The 20,658-nt window shown below is 44.7% G+C and overlaps 1 pseudogene; it reads left to right on the forward strand.

The window, feature by feature from the left end:
- Positions 1-8,171, forward strand: part of LOC101444420 (threonylcarbamoyl-AMP synthase-like) — a 257,591-nt pseudogene extending 249,420 nt beyond the window's left edge.
- Positions 8,172-20,658: the final 12,487 nt, after the last annotated feature.

Consider the following 20,658-nt stretch of genomic DNA (forward strand, 5'->3'; position numbering starts at 1 on the left):
CTAAAGGAGTTACTTCATTACTCATATTTAAGAAAAACAACCTCAGTCAATAAGCTCCTATAAATTCAAGAAACATTCTCATCACATTCTCAACACATGGCTTAGATGAGTAAGAAAATCATTGTAGGGTGTGGTTTTTTTTTCCCCCCAGAAAGTTGATAGGCTTGTAAAATTCTGGGTCTAGTTGTTGACAATGATGATTTAGTTTTTGAAGATTTGGGTTGTTCTGCCTGTGTGGAACACCACATTAATATAACCACGCATCTCTACGTGTGTTTCTGGTTTTCTAGAGAAATTCTCTCCCTGTGCTCTGACACACCATTCTACATTCAGTTCTAAGGCACGGCAAGTGCCTTCCCTCCTCAGCATCTTTGTGCTTGTGGTGTGCTCTGTCTAGCTTAGAGAATTCCCTGGACTTTTTTGTGACTCCTCCTTTTTAACCTTTAGTTTTCTTAAATGTCCCTTTCTCAGAACAGTCTTCCATGACCACCTCTGTTCTAAAGGAGATTCCCCTGATTATCCCTCTTCATCTTCTTTAACTCCTACATGTACTTAACAGGAGCTTGGATGACTTACATATTTATTTTACTTGTCCATTGCCTGCCTCCCTCAACAGATTATGCGTTATAAAAGGGCAGGCTCCATGCCTACCTACATGACACGACCTCTACAGCACATAGGGGTCCAATAAACGTTGGTTGAATTTGAAAATATGGTGATCTCTGCTTTTATGACATGGTGTATTCCTGAAAACCCTATCATCAAGGAAGCTATTGTGACTGTACTTGAGCACTTACTCAGTGGTGAAGACCATCCAGTGAGTACATTAAAGCAACCAGGAAGAAGGTCTAGGTGTATTGGTTGAGGTGAATTTTGCGAAGCAACTAAAAGGAGGGACCAACTGCCCTACTTTCCTCTTTGAGCTACAAATATTCAGTTGCTGTCCTGATTCTCATGGGTTGCCTTTCCCCATGGATTGATGAAGCCATGGGAGAGAAATAATGCCCCCTTATTGCCTTGTTCTGGTAGACCTTGGGCAGGATAAGTGCCTTAGTCCACGCAAGTGTTAACACAGTGGAGTCAGTCAAAATAATTTCTAGCTTTTAAACCTTAATTTTTATCCATTATCTCAGAACTCTTTAGAGTTATGAGTTGTATAATTACCTATTTCATTAATTCTCATATGCACATTATCCCCACCTTTTAAATCTCTGAAACTGAGATATATCTTAACAATTTACATCATGTTGTGGTTCCATTGGTGGCTGCTTTCTTTTTATTTTTTTCATTTTCTTTTTAAGTGATATGTAAAATCTGACAACTGAATTTGGTAAGTGGAGGAAATTAGAAGCACATTGCAAGAAGTCAGCAACTATAGGAGCTTTTTAAGAAAAAGTGGCCACCAACAATTACTGTGCACCCATGCTGCTCTTCCAGTCAAGAAGAGGAGTCTTTCTCGTCGTTTTGAATCTAGATTGACTCTGTGATTTACTTTGATCAGTAAAATGTGGGAGGAATGACAGCGTGTGATTTCTGAGCCATAAGAGGATTTCCAGCCCCTTTGGAGAGCAGCTACCTCAGTGTAAATAGACTGCTGGCTCCCGTGGAGAGAGAGAGCCCTCGGAGGGGAAGGGAGCGCCCCAGTCCTTAGCCTGCTCCAATGCTCTCGGCGTGTGAGTTGGATCTTCTAGCCCCAGCTGAACTGCCCCAGGTGGCATCAGGTGGAGCAGAGATGAGCCGTCCCTACTAAGCCCTGGCTAAATTCCTGGCCCACAAAATCATGGAAAAGAAAATATTTTTTTTATTTTTAAACCACTAAATTTTGGGGTGGTTTGTTACATGGTAATAGATAACTGAGACAGGAGCACAACTAGGATTTAAATCCTATAAACTATTCTCTCAATTTCCCCCAATTTGTAACGTATTCCCCCTCATCAAATAAAGAAATATACTTCAATGGTATGAATCTTAGGAAAAATTTCCCATATTTCTCCCAGCCCAGATTTCCTGGCATTGAGAAACAATGCGAGTGCTATGAAAAGTTGTGTCCAAAAACAAAGCTCGCTGGGATCCTCATTTCCTCAAATCTCCTCCCTACTCACAATTGTTTCCACTCAATATAATGGTGCTTCATTGAGTATCTGATTCTACTAAAAGATGTCTTTCTGCATAATCTAACGTAAGATGGCATACATCAGGGTGTCACATCTAAAAATGCCTAATGTTTCTAAATAAGAACTGGTCATCTAGCCATGGTTTTCCATCAGAGAGCAAGCTTTGGATGGTAACTGTTGTCCAAAGCCTTGATTAGTCAGAGAGAATGATCTGGATCTGATGAACCTGAGAACCTCTGGGGCACTAGGCGTGCCTGCCCGCTCAGCGACAGGGGAGTATACTGGGGGCATATCTCCCGAGAATTGCCACTCAGAACTGCTGACCCCGCTGACCAAGCAGGATATCCTCAGTGTGTGTGGCAGTTTCTCAGTAGGAAATATGAAAATTAGGAACATTGCAAAAGGGAAGTCAGGGATTCTGAAAGATTAATATCCGGTGAAGTGTGAGACAGTAACTACAGTCACTTTGCTGTAACAACCTCAGAATGGAAACCTATTTTGGTAGCCAAGTGTGGAAGGTTAACCTTAACCAAATAAAACCATGGGATCATAAAGCTAGGAATGTGCATGGATTCCTGCATCTGGTTTTCCTAAGTTGATTTGCTCATTTGGAAGAAAGTTTCCCCTATTGCTCCATGAAATATGACTGTGTATATGGATGTGTTTACCCTTTAAAATAAACCATAATATCGCCTTACACCCTATTATCCTATTCCACACCACAATCCATGGATACAATTCAACAATTATCATCACCTGAACGTTTCTTTAAACGTCAACAATATCTTCTTCTGTGTCTGTCAGCATAGCCTTCACTAAAATTGAGAGTGAAATATCTCCTACAGCCTGGGACCAGTTTATGACGTCTCCAGGGTCAAGCTGGGGTTATAGAACCTGCTGAAGTTAGAATCCAAATCAATCCATCATCCCAGGAAACCAGGCAGTTGGTGCTACTCCATATGGGACCTGTCTGGCTATCAGTCTACTAGACGAATATCAGTATGCAAACTAGACGAGGATTGATACCCTCCTTACTTAGTGGAGCGTCACACTCGGCTTTGATTTTCTACATAACATCCAGGAGAGTCAGAAAGAAAGTAGGGAATGGAATCATTACCAAGAAAAAGCAAACCACAAAAGAGAGTGTTGAGTCGAAATCGTCCAGCCTGACAGATTCTGCCATGAATTCAATGATTTGCAAAGAGGCAGAAAGAAAGGTATCCTTTTCCTGGCAAGTGTAAAAGTACATTTTTATTGTATCACTTTTGCAAAAATAGATTGGCCCACACTCAGTAGGCAACACCCCACTGAGGACTCCCCACCTTCTCTCCAGATCAGGAGGAAACAAGGCCAGACAGAGCTCTTGAATTGCAGATCCTCCCCTGCAGTTAGAACATGATTAGCCATTTTTCTTTAAATAAATCAAGAAAAAACATCTCACGTTCTTTTCTAGAAAAGCCGTAGGGGAATTCACATCAAACCAGAGGCCCAAAGTCAAGTTTCGTGGGGCATGACCCCTCTCTCTTGACAGGAATAGCTTAAAGTAGCCCTGGGGGTGGGAGTGAGAGATGTCCTCGTGAACTCTCCCCAGTCCCCAGCATTTCCCCTCACAGCACCTGAAGCTTTTTCACTTCTCCTTGTGAACTCTTCTGAAGGACCACCAATGAATGCTGTTTCTAAAAATGCAAATGGCTCAGGGGAAGGAGGTGTGGTGGCAGGATCACTGATTTCACTGCCCGGGCTGAGCCCAGAGCTGGTGGCCAAGCAGGGTTTGGGAAACGGGAATTGACAGCTCAGAGGTGGGACGTCCACAGGTTTGGACACCGGGTGAGGCTGAGAAGAAGGGCAGCTGGGATGGTGTGAGGCAGAGGAGATGACATCGGGGCCAGCACAGGCCTGAGGAGATGGTACAGGAAAGCCAGTGAGAAGTGCCTCAGAGGTGGCAGAGGGGAGCGAAGGTTTGGTGGAAGGGACTCTTCAAAGAGAAAATACTGACTGGGGTCAGCTCTACTTGGAGGCGAGGGAGGAGGGAGTGCTCCTCCCTTCCTGTCCTCCCTCCTGCTGCTCCCAGGGCCCAAGACTCGGGCTAGAACCACTGGCCTGGAGGCTTTGCTCCGCTGTGGGCTCTCTCAGCCTTTTTGGCATCTGTGGCCTGGTAGTGTCAGAAGTGTCACCCTTGTTAACCATATGGACAGAACATGTTCTAGTCTGCAAACCTTATGGCCTATCAAAACTGTTTGTGCCCTGCTTTCAAATTGAGGCTTTATCTACATCTCAGGGAGGGCTGCACTGTAGCCTCACTCAGTCTCGTTCGGGCAAGGTCCCTCTGTCAGCTGAGGGAGCCACGGTTTGCTTAGAGGGGCTGGGCTTGCAACTCTTGGGCAACGAGAGAGTGTCCTTATCTTCCTGTGTATCCTCAGTGGTCATCATGATTCATATGACATTGTTCCTCGAAAGGCCAGAAAAAAAAAGATGACAAAACAGAATACTTATGCTGTCTCTGGTTTATGGATACATATTTTAATATTATAAGTACAGAGTTAAAAGTGTTTCAGTCTTCAGGGTCGGAAACATAGAGAACTATTTCTGGTGACTAAATATAGGTACTGACTACTTGTATGTTTCTAATTTATTTTTTTAACTAACTTTTTCACTGCAAACCCCCCAATGGACAGAGATTAGTGTAAGGCTGATTTCCTAAATGTGGAAGTAGAAAGACCGACGATTTCATAGCTTTGATACATATTTTAAACAGAGTTTTTATTATAGATTAAAAGCCTGAGCTTTGACTCCCTTTGTAACAGTATAGTTAGAAGGGGGCTTCCCATCAGGATGTAACAAGATGATAAAACCACCAGGCCAGCAGTCCTCAAAGTGTGCCTGGGGGCTCCCAGGGACTCCCCAGTTTCTTTCCAGGGAATCTGCATGTTCTTCCCTTTCCCAGCGACATATCTGCACAAGGACAGATTTTCTTCATGGACTGCAGTCAAAGCAACACGAGCAACACACCAATGCCATCTTCCCTGAGGCCAGGTAGTAAATAGATTTTCAAAAATGTAGCACAGTGCCAGTCTTCTCGCTACATATTTTTTTGGAAACTCTAGTTATTTTCAAAAAAATATGTTGCTTATATTCATATGTAGAGGGTTTATTTTAAATGACTGAATAAATACATATTACAAAAATTTCTTTTAATTTCCAGTGTAGTAAATATTAATACATGTAAGCCACATAAACAAAAGCTCTTTAAGGTCCTCAATAATTTTTAAGAGGATAAAGGGTCCTGATAAGAAAATGTCTGAGAATTGCTGCATGAATTCTGGCTTATTTCTCCCAAACGCATTCTCTAAATGTACCCACCGAAAGCCTGTTTCTTTAGCTTTGAGTGTGTTGCCAATTCCAGTCCCCAAACAGTATGCTCTCGTGCGAAGGTAATATAAAAATATTTAGCAACTGGGTTGGCGTGGAAACCCGCCAGTCAAAGTGTTCACACAACTAGTAAGCAAGGGGTTCACCCCACTGTCTCTGAGCTTCTGGGTCCCCCCACTTCTAAATCTCATGCACCTGTGGGTGCGTGGGAGTCCCCGCTCCCACCTGGGAGATGACTTTGTTCACAGGTACATCCCCAGGACTTAGCACAGTACCTGGGATGCTGCAGGTACTCAGCCCTCACCTGTGCACGAGCCCATAGTCACCTGTCCTAAGGGCCCACCTTGTGCTTCCCCCAGCAGTGCCACTCAAACCAGCTTGGAGGAACACGACAGAGGGTTTTGCTGCAACGACAGAAGGGGGAAAGGTCACCACCTGCCATCATCACCAACCTACGCTGGCCCCAAGGATGAAGTTTCAGCGGTTCTGAGATTGTACAATCTCTTAAACACCTGGGTCAGATTGGTGTGCGTTTAAAGAATGGGTGAAATGCCAGAGAATGTTATTTTAGCCAAGCTAGTTAAGCCACTCTAGTTAAAATCTAATTAGCAAGTTGCAGAGGGTGCAGCAGAGTGAGCTTCTCAGCAGAAATGCATGGAATGTACTTAGACGTCTTTTCCAGGGGATGAGATTACGAGAACTGGGAAAACCAAATGCAGGGGATTTCCGAAGGTCTAGGGTTTAAGCAATGACAGTCAAGTCCACAGACTCCGGCTTTCCTGAGCTCTCCTGTGACATGCGCTTCCTCAGGAACGCGCTCTTTCCCTCTTGTTTGCCCCCAGGTTTCCAAGTCACCGCTCCACTTCCTCTGCGTGGAAACCTTTCTCTCAGGGAATGCTTCTGAGGGGCTCTTTATTGGGAAAAGTGAGGTATAAAAGAAAAGCGAGCATTTTTCCCTGGTTCAGTTCTGGCAACTTCCTCATCCACACGTGGCTTATGAGGCTGACTCTTCCTCCACCTTCAGAATGAAAGGGACATCAGTAATAAAGGAGCCTGACGTGTTTGGTGCCCTGACTGGTGCGACCCGGGGAAAGTGCCCTGGCATACGTGGGAGCCAGGTCTCCGCAGCCTTTTGGACACAGCCCTCATTTAGGAACTTCTTTCTCAAGGACTCCTCCATCTGCTCTTTATCTCTGCAAAGTGTATCTGCTCCACACACCTAGCACCGTCTATGCCATCTCTAATCTGCCCCAGTGGGAAGCTGCTCCAGACTTGGCAATTCTACTGACCTTGGCATGCCCCAATCCAAACTCATTCTCTTCCTCCTGAACCACACGCCCTCTTTTGCTCCCCACTTCCCCAATGTCCTCATTATTCTTATCACATGCTGACCAGAAAAGTTATTTTAGACACTTTCTACTTCCCTTCTACAATACCCACTCTGTTGCCATGTCTTGTGGATTCTTCCAATTTCCTGTCCCATCTGCCTTTCCTGACAGGTCCATGGCCACCTACCTCCCTTGGTCAGGCCATTGGTCCCTCACCTGTGGATGTTTGGATGATACTCTTGAGACATCAGGCATGTTTTGATGTTGGAGGGCATTTGGAAGGATAGAATAAAGGATACAGGGAGGTATAAAGAGGGGGTGGGGCAAGTGTCAAAGACGGACAGTGAGAGCCATTGAGGGATGGAGTGAGGGCACCAAATGCACAGATTTTGTGGTAGTAAAAAAGTTGAAAATTTAATGTTTGTTTTGGGGAAATAAAAATTGGTGTGAATGTCAAAATGTCAGCCACTGCCACCATTGGCAATATCAGAACGTCATGGATCATTGCAGAAGCCTCCTTCTACTTGATTGAATTTTCTTCCTCTAATTTTTACATGCTACTCCCTTATCTAAATATGTATTTTTGGTTAAATGCACCGTTTCATTCATTCATATCCTCAACAAACATTTACTGAGTACACACTTGATGTTAGGCTTTGGTAGGACACAAGACAGACCAAGTCCGTTATTTTCCCATCATACTGTCTAACAACTTCTACTACAAATAATACTTTTAGGCTGACCCATAAAGAGTTAGTCACCAAGTATTATATATATATGGCAGGCACATTACTGAAGCCTCAGACATTTTTAACTCATTTAATATAATCAAAATGCAGATACTAAAGAGTAAAGGTACTCATTGATTACTGCAGTGATGAGCACTGTATGAGCAGTATATTTCCCTTTGATTTTTTTTTTTCATTTGTAAGGTGTAATGAAAAAAATATGGGGCTCTTTCAAAAAATGCTGGTATTATTTCCTTTGTCATGCCATACATTTGTTTTCATTGTTTCACGCTCTCAGATTTTTAGGGTGGACAACTTTTTTTGTTTTGTTTTGTTTTGTTTTTGAGGTCCCGGGGACTGGGGATTGAACCTGGGACTTCATATGTGGGAAGCTGGCGCTCAAGCACTGAGTGACATTGACTTCCCTGTGTTGGTTTTTCACTTGTTTTGCTTGTTGTCTGTTTTTGTTTTTTCAGGAGGCGCTGGGAACCAAACTTGGGACCTACAGTGTGGGAGGCGGGTGCTCAACTTCTTGAGCCACATCCTCTCCCAGGCTGAACAATTTTCAAGCTTGTTTTTTAAAGGTCATGCAAAGAAAACAAACTTAATCACTTGATTTGATATTCTACTAAGCCTTTAAAAGTGTAATGGAAATAGTTTTCAATTTTTAATTTTGAAAGACAAAGAGATGAGCTGCTGCCTCCATGCTTCTCCCAAATCCCTTTGTCTAGATACAAACCCCAAAGATGCAGGCAGTTCTCCTCTCCACTGACCCAAGTGTAAGACATTTTCAACTTTTCTCTCTTACCTAATATAACTGTAAGTTTTTGGGGAAGTCAATCAATTAAAATTTCATGTGATATCAAATATTAATCACACAGGTTTTACATCATGGTCAGAGATAATACATGATAAACTGGTGGGTATTTTCTGGATTTAAGCCAATGAAGGCAAAAGTTTGGTTCGTGTAGGGCAAGCATGAAGATGAACTCTGTGATTAAGAGCCCAATTTGTCATGCTCCAAGTCTCCTTCCTGCCATCCACTTGCAAAGACTTGGAGAGGGTCCATGAGAGGAAGTGGGGGAGAGGAAGCCAGTGGAAAATGCTCTTTTTGTTCTCCAGTCTCCTGAAGGGATAAGACTTGTCTAGACTTGTTTGAAAAATTCTGGAGAAATACCTTGCACATGACAAATGGAGAAGTTCTGGTTATAGAAAACAGGAACTTATCTAGATTGTCCCCGGTTCATGGGCAGAGGAGACAAAAAAAGAGAGTATGAATAGACATGGGCAAAGAGAGATGGGTCCCTGGAGGCATAACTATTGCCTCATAAAGCCAGGTAACATCCTTTCTGATCAAGCCCCCCAGCCTCACATGGAGGACACACGTGTCAGTCACACTTGCTATGTGATTTCAAAACCAACATTTATCAAGCATTCACATTTATCAAGCTAGACCCTGAACAGCACACCGTGCAGGCTTTGTCTGATTTAGTCCTCTTAGGACTTAGGGACTATTATTAGCCCCAGTTGATGGAGGGGAACACTGAGAACCAAAAAAGCTAAAAGAATTTTCCCAAGGACACAGACTCAGTCTATCCATCTCCTAGAGTTTCTTAAGCTCATCCCAGTTTTCTGTAATGCTAGCACTAGCTTTTCCAAATTTTTCTATACTGTCCAGAATAAATGCAGAAACCTTTCTGTATGCAATTCATTCAAAATTCAACAAGCATTCTCCCAAGAATTTTAGGGCCAGGTTTGTGCTAAACAGAGATGAAAACATAATCTCTGCAACTGAAATAGCTCGTTCTTTTTCATTAATTAATTAATTCATTCATTCATTCACTCAGCCAATCAGCCAGTCAGCAAGTTTTTCCTAAGCACTTCCCATGTTCCAGGCACTATATTTGATGCCAGAAATAAAAAGTCAAAGAGGGAAACGGACTTTGGCCCAGTGGTTAGGGCGTCCGTCTACCATATGGGAGGTCCGCGGTTCAAACCCCGGGCCTCCTCGACCCGTGTGGAGCTGGCCATACGCAGTGCTGATGCGCGCAAGGAGTGCCGTGCCACACAGGGGTGTCCCCCGCGGGAGCCCCACACGCAAGGAGTGCGCCCGTGAGGAAAGCCGCCCAGCTGAAAAGAGAGAGCAGCCTGCCCAGGAATGGCGCCGCCCACACTTCCCGTGCCGCTGACGACAACAGAAGCGGACAAAGAAACAAGGCGCAGCGAATAGACACCAAGAACAGACAACCAGGGGAGGGGGGGAAATTAAATAAATAAATAAAAATCTTAAAAAAAAAAAAAAAAAAGTCAAAGAAGCCACTCTGTTTAATATTAGTGTTGATGACAACACTACCAAAGATAACCGCTAACATTTTTTGAGCACCTACTTTGTGCTCTGTGCTGTTCTCAGCACTTTGCCTGTATTAACTTAATCAGTCCTCACCTCAGTCCTGTGAGTTGGGTACTTTTATCATAATCTCCATTTTACATTTGAAGAAACAGGCCCAGAGTGATGAAGAAACTTGCGAGGCAGCTCAGATTGAAACACACGCAGTTGGAATCATGTACTCCAGTGTGGGAGGCACACACGGCAAGAAAATATTGGCAAAGCAGTGAAATCAGTGAGAATCAGAGTCAGTCCTTGATTGTTAGGACCAACAGGAATCTGCAGCTCAATGTGCCTGTCTCCAGGGTTCAGGGAGGGCAGCTGGTCCTCAAGTGGGCGTGTGGCTATTGGCAAAACTGCGTGAGGGGAGTCGCCAGGGCGTGGGGAGCTGGGTGCTGGAGAGGCAGGAATGAAATTCTTGCATCTTTTCCTTTTAGTTTCATTTCAGGTATATGGGACTTTCTCTCCAACAGTGGAACTTAGGGTTGCATGGAAGAAATGGCTTTGGTTGTGTTTGGGAAAGGACCAGCAAGATGCTAGAGGCCTCATTCTAGTAAGAATACCTGGATGATTATTTCCCTTAATAAGATCCAAATTCAAGGATCGTGTAGTGTTCATTCATTCAATAAAAGTTTATCGAGCACCTACTATGTGCCTAGAAACTGTTCTGAGCATTCGGGATACATTGGTGAACAAAAATATTCTTGCTCTCATCAGACCTACATTCTTGTGAGTGAAAAGCAATAAACCATAAGCACAGTAAATAAGTAAATTATAAAGTAAATTAGAAAGTGATAGGTGTTATGAAAATATATAGCAGATAAGTAATCAGGAGTGCCAAGTACAGGGATCCGGAGCTTGTGGTTTAAGTGAGGAGACCAGGCCAGCCTTACTGAGCAGACTCTTGAGCTAAGACTGAAGGAGGTGGAGAGAGCCAGTGCCAAGATTCTACGGCAAGAGGTAGCTGGTGTGTTTGGGCAATAGGTAGGAGACCAATAAGTGATGGAGAGAGTAGTCAGAAGTGAGGTCAGAGAGAAAATGCCTTATAAGGTCCTCTCGAAAACTGTGAAGGCTTTGGCTTTTAGGCTGAGTGAAATGGGGAGAGGGGCTCAAAGGATTATTCTGGATGCTATGTTGAGAGTATGTTGCGAGCAGGCTGGCCAATTAGGAAGCTATCACAGCGATCTCAGCAAGAGCTTATGGTGGCTTGGACCAGGCAGCAGCACGGGAGATTCTGAGAAATAGCCACAGGCTTCCTGTCAGATGGTAGGTAGGGAACCAGACAAGGACAGGGGCCAAGGACGATCTTTGCTTTAAGCCCCTGCAGGGATGGAGTTGCCACTGACTGTGATGGGGAAGACTTCTTGTGGCGTGCTTGGGGCAAGACCTGGCATTCCATTTTAGACCTACTGAGTTAGAGAAGGCCGTTAGACATCAAAGTGGGGAGGTCAAGTCAGGACTTGGAGATGAGGGCTGTGTCCAGAAGAGAGGTCACAAGAATGGGAGTTGGTGGCGTGGGGGTGCTATTGAAAGCCACAAAACTGGACGAGCTCACCAAGGGGTGAGCCAAAGAAGCAAAGAGGACCAGGACTGACCACAGGTGTGTCCGTGTTTAGAGGTTGGAGAGGAGCCTGTCAAGGAGCCCAAGAAGGAGCAACCACTGTCAGGGGTGGGGGGTGCAAAGAAAGTGAGGGCCTAGAAGCAAGTGAGGATGTAGGTCCAGGCGGAGGAGTAACCTGCTCTGTCAGCTATCTGCGGGGCCAGGTGTACCCCAAGTGAAAGTCTTGTTCATGTCATACTTGGGGTCCAGGAGTCAGGAATTAGTCAGGCAAAATGGTTTTGAGAGAGAGAAACAGCTTCTCTTTTCCTGCTATGAGGAGAAAAAGACTACACCAGCAATTTGCATAATTGGGTTGTGAGAACTGGTATGAGTTCAGGGATGAATGGAGGAGATTTTAGCAACATCAGTCAGTCATTACATAAGCCACTTCTTCATTTGCTGTGTGCATGTGGTTTCTAACCAGGCTGGAATTTGTTTAACAAAACATAGTCTCCATTTCCCCCGAATCCTTGAATCTAAATATAATTTTTGAAATGTTAGGTCATGTTATAGTATACTCCTAGAGGTACCTTATTCCTGTTTTCCTAATTTTACAGGGGAAAAAAAATGGAGTCTTCATGAAAAAATTTGAAATTCAAACCCAAACCGCTCCTTGTGCTACCAATCTCTTCACCTTCTTAGGCCTCCAAAATGCATTCTTCAGCCACCTGTGGTCTGTAGTGTCCCCAGGCTGGTTGCTATAGCCTTCATGATGTAAGATGGTCCATTCCTTAAATGACTTCTATGTTCTTTCATCCATCCAGCCTGTGCTCTCTGGTTTGGGCCGAATCCCAAAGAAACCGGGTTTGACTGTATCAGAACAGGGGACTGAGATTAAAGTTTGAGATCTGGGCAAATATTGGCAGGAGACAAAAAACATTTGGAAGGTTCAGACCCACAGGGGGCCGTGAGGTCAGGCAACAGGCCAGCACGTTAGGTGTGCAGGGCCTGGAGACGGCCCATGAAGTAATCGCATCCAGGGGCCTGGGCTCTGGGGGCTCCCGAGCCTGTGGGTGGAGAGGGAGATGCTGATGGTTCCAATCCACTCATCCATTCCACCTCTACCTTCTGAATGTCTTCCATGCTTCATGTACTTTGTTTCTTCATGAATTAATAAGGTGCCTATTTTAGTATATTTAAGAAACCAGGCATAACCCAATAACAAGAGGTTGGAAGATAGTAGATGGTACAATGTGGGTGAAGATAGCAGCAGCTCTTGACTTGGGCTGGCTTGGGTTCACATCCTGGCCCCGGACAGCTCTACTCTGAGGCATTGCCAAACATCCTTGAGGCTCAGCAATCTCATCCAAAGGAGGAATTATTATATTTTTCTTGAAGAATTGTTGTGAAGATCACAGGTGCTATGGGAAAAATACCTGAAGCAATGGTTTGCACATAATAGGGACTTTTTTTTTTTAAAGATTTATTTATTTATTTCTCTCCTCTTCCCCCCCACCCCCAACCCCAGTTGTCTGTTCTCTGTGTCTATTTACTGTGTCTTCTTTGTCTGTTTCTGTTGTTGTCAGCGGCATGGGGATCTGTGTTTCTTTTTGTTCGGTCTTCTTGCTGCATCAGCTCTCTGTGTGTGTGGCACCACTCCTGGGCAGGCTGCACTTTCTTTCGCGCTGGGCAGCTCTCCTTACAGGGCGCACTCCCTGTGTGTGGGGCTCCCATACATGGGGGCACTCCTGCGTGGCAGGGCACTCCTTGCACGCATCAGCGCTGTGCATGGGCCAGCTCTACGTGGGTCAAGGAGGCCCGGGGTTTGAACCGCGGACCTCCCATGTGGTAGATGGACACTGTAACCACTGGGCCAAGTCCACTTCCCAATGGGGACTCAATATATTGCAGCCATCATTATTTGTTTTTGCAAGAAGGTATTGAAGTAAATTGTCTAATTAGGACTTCTGGGGCAGAGGCTAAGAAACTGAAGAAGTATTGCTCCAGAAGAGGTGGCAAGTGTGCCATGTTCAGGCAATCACTCTCATTTGCTGCCTTCAGCGGACGTTGGTAGTCAGCCCCTGGAGTCCTGCCACTCAAGTCCAGGGGGAGCTTCAGAGTTACGGCTCCAGGTTAGTACCAATTATTTGTGGTTTACTTGTGAAACAAGACCTCTTTACCATAGTCATCCTCAGCAGGAAGTCAAGACAGGCATTTTTGACACCCTTTTCAATGAGGTGAATGGATTTGACTCAAAGGGAGCTTCCACCAGTGAAAATCCAGATGCATCTCTAAGCCAAAGAGGCAGCTTATAGCTGCAGGAGGAGGCCCTTGGTCAGGAACGTCTTTAGAAAGAAGGTTCAAAGTCTCTCAATTCTCTTCTCAATTGTGCAGAGATAGCTTCTCTCTGCTGCCCCTGCCTTGCGAAGGGGTGCGTGCAGTAAGGCTGGCCCTGCATGCTGAAACAGCGTGGTTGCAATGAACGTCCAGCCTTCCTGGGAAGAGGTGTGGTTGTCTCCTTCCCTCCCTTGCTTTCCTGAAGGCCGGCCCTGGGTGGACTCCATGCAGACAGGAGGGTTGCCCAGTCCTTAGCTAAGGAAACTGGAAGTGTAGTTTCTTCCCCTCTGGAAGGTAAAACCCATGGTTTCCTGCTTAGTTGAGATCCTGATAGGGCTAAAAAGTCTGGGCTCCAACGATATCCACCTCCAGGTACAGAGGATGGGAAGTAGATCATGAACAATTATCAATATCCACTCCTTGGCAGACTAGTGAGTGGTGGGAGCCAGGAGATTTTTGTTTTCAGATTCGTAATTCAACCTGATCCTCAGTGTTTCTGCTGCTTGTAAAGGGAGTGGGTGGTGGGCGGACAACCTGTGGTTGCCATTTAATCCCATCAGCCCAGATGACTCAGCCCATCTCAGGCTCTTTTAAGACGATATTTTCTTGTACGTGACATCTTCCCTGCAAAGATTCTCCTTCAGAGACCAAGAAAGGAAGAGAACAGAGAGTGAAACATGTGCTTCTAGACACATGACAGATCCCGCCATGCGAGTATTATCCTGCCAGCACATACCCGTTCTATTATGGCACTCTCTGGATTTTGTGAGATATACTTAGAAAAGCAATAAACCCAGGAATGAGCATCAGGTTTCCAGCGCACACATAATAGGCAAACTGGTTTCATTTCATCAGGTGAGTCTGAAGCCATGCTGCTAGGGAGCAGGGAACACGGAAACTCTCAGTCACCATTGAGGTCAAACCTCATTCAGTGAGATGGGGGAGATAAAACTCTGAGTTCATTAAGCAAGAGTGAAAGATTAGCTACAATGGTAGAATCACTGATTAATAGCGGAAAATTAAGTAATTTCTATGAAGAAAACCAACAACACAAGCATGCTATGGCTACAGATAAGATAACAATGGGTAGAGTGATGCTTATGGAAGTGCTCAGAGCAGTTTTTCTTAGCAATTTCAGACGTCTTTGGTTCATGTACCTAATAGTAACCTTCTCTGTTCCAAGAACCATGTGCAGCTGTTTCCTTACGTTAGCTCATTTAATCCCAATAATAGCTACGCACAGGCTGTATTATTTTCCCCATGTGTCAGATGGCAGAACAGGCTCAGGGAAGTTCAGTAACTGTCCCAGGTCCACAGGAGAGAATGGGGTTTGACTGTGAACTCAGTCTGACTCCAAGACATGGGCTCTTAACTGGCTCATGAAACAGCTCTCCAGTGACAGCAGACTCAAGAGAGAACAACATCCAGCCACGGGCTTCCAGCACCCTCCAGGCCTCCCTTGGTGGGGTCTTCTCTTTCTCCGGATCAGAGGTTCTCCATCTTACTATGCATCACCGGGTAGGGGGCTGATAAAAGTTCAGATTGTCAGGTCCCGCAGCCACATTTTCTGATTCCTTTGGTATGGAGTGGAGCCGGAGAATTTGTATCTCTATTGAGTTCCCAAGAGATGCTGATGCTGCTGGCCCAGGGAAAACTGGAGGGCCACTGCTAAAGAGAAGCCTGCCTTCCTTTCTTGGAGTCCAGTAGTAGTGTTACAGGGAGGCTATTTCAATGCAGCTTTCTTATTCTAATAAATAAAATAAACAACAAACAATTAGGGAAGGTTGTATTTCATGATCAGCAGTCACCTTTTCCTCTACTGCAGAAGTAGCATTTTCAGCTGCCTTACTTGTTAAATAGGGCCCTGTGTGTTGGCCCCGCATACCAGCAACCATTTGTAACTCCACGTTTTGCCTATGTGATTTTTGACCTCTGAGTTCTGGCAAGGGACATTTTCAGTCTGTTTCTGAACTCAACCTGTTGGGAGAGTGGGTGCTTCCAGCGTGTTCGCAGCTGGCTTGTGCTCAAGTTGCAGTTCATCCGTGGAGAGGCTGTGATCGTAGCGCTGCGTGAGTGGGAATGCCCGGGCAACGGCTGCAGCCTGAGGGGCGTTTCTTTTCCAGGACCAGCTGCCAAGGTGTGGGCCTCTGTTGAGCAATAACTGAGCACTCAAGACGTCTTCCTCTGAGCTCCACATATTCTTTGCCACTTCTAGTCTTGCCAAACTTATGCACATCTTCTAGGCAGCCCTGCCAATGGAGATATATCGTGGGCCAGATATGTAATTCCATTTTTCTGGTAGCCACCTTAAAAAAACATAAATAGAAGCAGATGAAATTAATTTTTTCTTTTAAAGATTTATTTCTCTCCCCTTTCCCCCTACCCTGGTTGTCTGTTCTCTGTGTCTATTTGCTGTGTCTTGTTTCTTTGTCCGCTTCTGTTGTTGTCAGCAGCACGGGAATCTGTGTCTCTTTGTTGCGTCACCTTGTTGTGTCAGCTCTCCGTGTGTGCAGCACCATTCCTGGGCAGGCTGCACTTTCTTTGGCGCTGCGCGGCTCTCCTTATGGGGCGCACTCCTTACACGTGGGGCTCCCCTACGTGGGGGACACCCCTGCGTGGCACAGCACTCCTTGCGTGCATCAGCACTGTACATGGGCCAGCTGCACACAGGTCAAGGAGGCCCGGGGTTTGAACCATGGACCTCCCATGTGGTAGACGGACGCCCTAACCACTGGGTCAAGTCTGCCACCCATGAAATTAATTTTAATAATGTATTTTAATTTTGGCCAATATAAAAAATTATTTCAACATGTAATCAATATGAAACGTTATAAATGAAACGTTTTACATTCTTTTTCTCCCCCTACCAAGTCTTTGAAATCTGGTGTAATTTAACACGAACAGCACATCTCAATTCAGACCAACCACATTTCAAATGTGACTAATGGGTACAGTATTGGACAGTGCAGCTCTTCTGTACTTGGTGCTGAGAGTTCTCAACTTAGAAAGGACCCCTTTGCATAAGTCAGAGCTAGCTAAGTGTTCATACCTAAGAAGTGGCTTTAGGTTTATTAAACGTATAGAAACATGTAGCCCCAATGGCTATACTTTAGAATCAGTTGGGTTGCCTGTTAAAAATGCGGATGCACGTCCCTAACCCCAGAGCTACTTAATGAGACTTGGGGAGGCCAGGGTCTGCATTTTTCATAGGCGACCAGGTAATTCTGATACATCCAGCCAGGACTGTTCACAGAGGAACATTTCTGAATCACCCAACAGGGAAGTATGAAATCATGTCTAGAGGTTTCAATCTCAAGGCCAGAGGCCACACAGTATCTACCTCCTTTTCCTGTTTCTCAAACTGTGTATTTTACTCATACTTGAAGCCTGATATACATGGGTATGTGTTCTTGACCGATACATATGTCAAGAGTTTGATCATTTGCCAGGTTTAGGTTCTCATCCTGTTCATAGAATAAATGCTGCCCACATGTTTTCCTTAACCTAGCCTTTTATATTATACATTACTCCTGAAATATTTATATTATATATATATATATTTCCTTTTAAATGGGACTCCTGAGAGCTATAGATTTGTATGCAGGTACTGCCATCTAGTGCTATAGGATGCATTTGGCACATGTTGGAATTAATGTAGGTTTGCCCTCTGCTGGTAAAGAGAGGTTCCCCTTGATGTGGGCATAGTGCTCCTAGCTGCTGCTGGCGTCTTAAAGCAGGGGTCCCAAAGTGTGGTCTCTGGATCAGCAGCAGCAGCATCACCTGGGTACTTGATAAAAATGCAAATTCTTGTACCCTTCCACACCCCAGTAGCCTGCGGTTTAACTAGTTCTCCAGGTGGTTCCAATGTACAATAAGGTTTGTGAATCACTGCTGCAGTCTAAAGCAGGGGTCTTAACCTTTTTTGTTCCGTGGACCCCTTTGCCAGTCAGGTAAAAACCCTGGACCCCTTACTAAGTCCACACTATCCTGTGTATTATTTAATAAATATATCACATCTGCACCAAAACATCCCCAGAAGAATTTTTTTTTTTTTTTAATTTCAATTCAAGCTCGCCAACACCTTGTTAAGAACCCCTGGTCTAAAGCAATGGTTTTGTTCTGTTTGGAGACATGGCTCCTTTAGAATCCCTGTGTGAACACCATGGACACCGGCCTAGCCCTAGGGAAAAAGAGAACAAATGCACATCTACCCAGACTTATGCAACCACTTTTGGCAAGTTCATAGATCACGTGAAGTTGGATCCCTGCTCCAAACCATGTCTTTAGTAACAGGGGGATGGAGAATGGGGTTGAGGTAAAGAACTGTACATCCTGGAAGACTGTGGGGAGACAGCTGAGTGGGGAGCTCCAAGGAATCAGTCCCTCTGCCCTAACAACTATAAAATAGGCAGCAACTGTCTGAATCAACTATTTCAGAACTTCAGAGTCCAGTAAATTACTGTGCAGCATCCAGGGAAGAGCAGGAGGAAGAGCCTGGTAAATTGCAATAAATACCAGCAAATTGCACTTTCTGCAAGTGGCTGCTCATGGACCATCCCCCCGTCTCGCAGCTGGCAGCAGTGACACTCAAACCCAGGCCTGGTGCAGCGTGCTTGTGCCAGGGTGGAACATAAAGACCCAGGAGTGTACAGTTCCACTGCTGATCACTGCTTTGTTGTTGTTGTTGTTAAAGAAGTTTTAGATTACATAAATGTTAGATAAAAATATAGGGGATTCCCATATGCACTCGCCCAAATTCCCACTTTAACAACATCTTTCATTAGTGTGGTACATTTGTTACAATTGATGAGCACATATTGAAGCATTGCTACTAATCATGGAGTCTAGTTTACCTTATAGTTTACATCCTGCCCCATACAATTTTATAGGCTATGACAAAATGTATCATGGCCTATAACTGTCCTTGCAATGTCATGCAGAACAATTCTATTCTTCCCTCTCCCTCCCCTCAGAATATCTGGTGGCCACTGCCTTTATATCAATGATAAAAGTTCTTCCATTGCTAGAATAATAATAAATCTATAATAGAATAATAATATCTACTGTAGTCCATTGTTCATGTCCCAGTCTTGAGGATTTGGGGATGGTGATGCCCACTCTGTTTCCAATTGAGAGGAGGCTTAGATCCCATGGGGCAGATGGGTGGAACTCTTTTGCTTGCAGCTGCAGACACTCTCTGTTCCTTGGGATGGGCATTGTCCATCATCGTCTCCTTGTTAGTTGTCCTGGGTGAGTCCAAAGAACTGGATAGTAGGTGTTACAACTCTGCTGAGATTCAGGGCTTAACTGGCACATGAAGAGACCAAAGATTTAAGTCTCTGGGACACATATTTAACAAGTATAGTGCTAATTATAGGTTCAAATAAAAGGGGCAGAAGAGCCATATGTAGGGAATCTATATATGAATCTAATCCTTATGGAGGGGAGCATAAATTCCAAAGTAAGGCCCAATGACAGGGTGCCGAATTCCTGAGATTGTCTGCTCTGCTTATAGAGACTAGATGTCTCTAGAGCCCTCAGGAACCTTGTGATCACTGTTTTTGATTAGCTACTTCACACCACTAGATGCCTGGCTCTGAGGGCAACCACTATTCCAACCTGCCCTGGACAAAGGTGGCAGAGGAGACTTAAAGATGTTACACTTCTTAGAGTTGTGGAGGACATTAGAAGGGCTGCATTTGCTGGGCAGGTGCCAAGTCAAGAAAGTGCAGCATTGGGGAACTTTGAGACAAGCTCCTGGCACTCTTTTGGCCCCTCCCCAACCCCCTACTCCAAGGCAATTTGGAGGCAACTGGTGCTCCCTTTGTGGGTCCCTGGCCTTGTTTCAGATGGAAAAGAGTGACTGGGGAAATTTCTTTCTGGGGTGCCACCCACTCTATTTCCACCCCCCCCCCCCCCCACACACACACAAGAATTTGCCCTCCCAGCAAAAGTAGCCTGAGTCAGGGTAAGAAACAATTGAGGCAGGTGGCTTGGGACAAAGACTTACTTGCTTTAAGTCCTGGTCAGATGGAGAACCTGGGAGATGGAGAAGGTCTATTTCCTGTAGAGAGAGCATTCAAATTCCTAAAAACAGGGGAACTCCTAAGGCCACTAGCAAATGCAAGCTCAGGATAAGACATAGGCCCAGAAAAGACAGGGAGGGCCCTGCACTTTGCATCTGTCTTGACCTTTTTGATAGGAGAACTGAACTCTGAAAGAGAATACCAGCCATGCAAAGCCAATTTGCAAAGACTGTGAAAGGTGTGTGTGTGTGTGTTTTAATTAGGTTTGCTCAGTTTCATTAGCTCCTGACACTCAGGAAATTCTCAGTTATATCACTAGCTGGATACAAACTCAAGAAACAGACATCTCATGGAATAAATCCCAGAGTTAGCACTTTAAAATATTAAAATATGTAGTGTACAAAAAAGATTACAAGACAAATAGAGAAACAGGAAATGATGACTGTGCAAGTTTGATACTATCTATGAATTCCAAAAAGAGATATTAATTATGTTTATAAACTGTTCTTCTGGGTATGATACCCTTTGTATTAGATTCAGTGGAGATGTCTTTGATTAAATTATGTTAAGATTAGGTCTTTGATTTGATCACGTCAGTAGGGCAACTCAGTTTGAGTCCCCACCCCCTTTGAGGGCTATATAAACAGATACAGACTCAAAAAGACACACAAGAGAAGATACACAGAGGAATAGCAAGAGCTCCATAGACACAGCAGAGGAAAGAGCTTTGATCCTGGAGCCCTGGGGAGAGTTGAGCCATTCACCTGATAGTTTCCAGCTGACCTTGTGAAGAGAACACAGCAGCTAAGCCTAGAAAGAAATGAGCCCTC

Source organism: Dasypus novemcinctus, chromosome 5 (genome assembly GCF_030445035.2).
Source record: "Dasypus novemcinctus isolate mDasNov1 chromosome 5, mDasNov1.1.hap2, whole genome shotgun sequence".
NCBI lineage: Eukaryota > Metazoa > Chordata > Mammalia > Cingulata > Dasypodidae > Dasypus > Dasypus novemcinctus.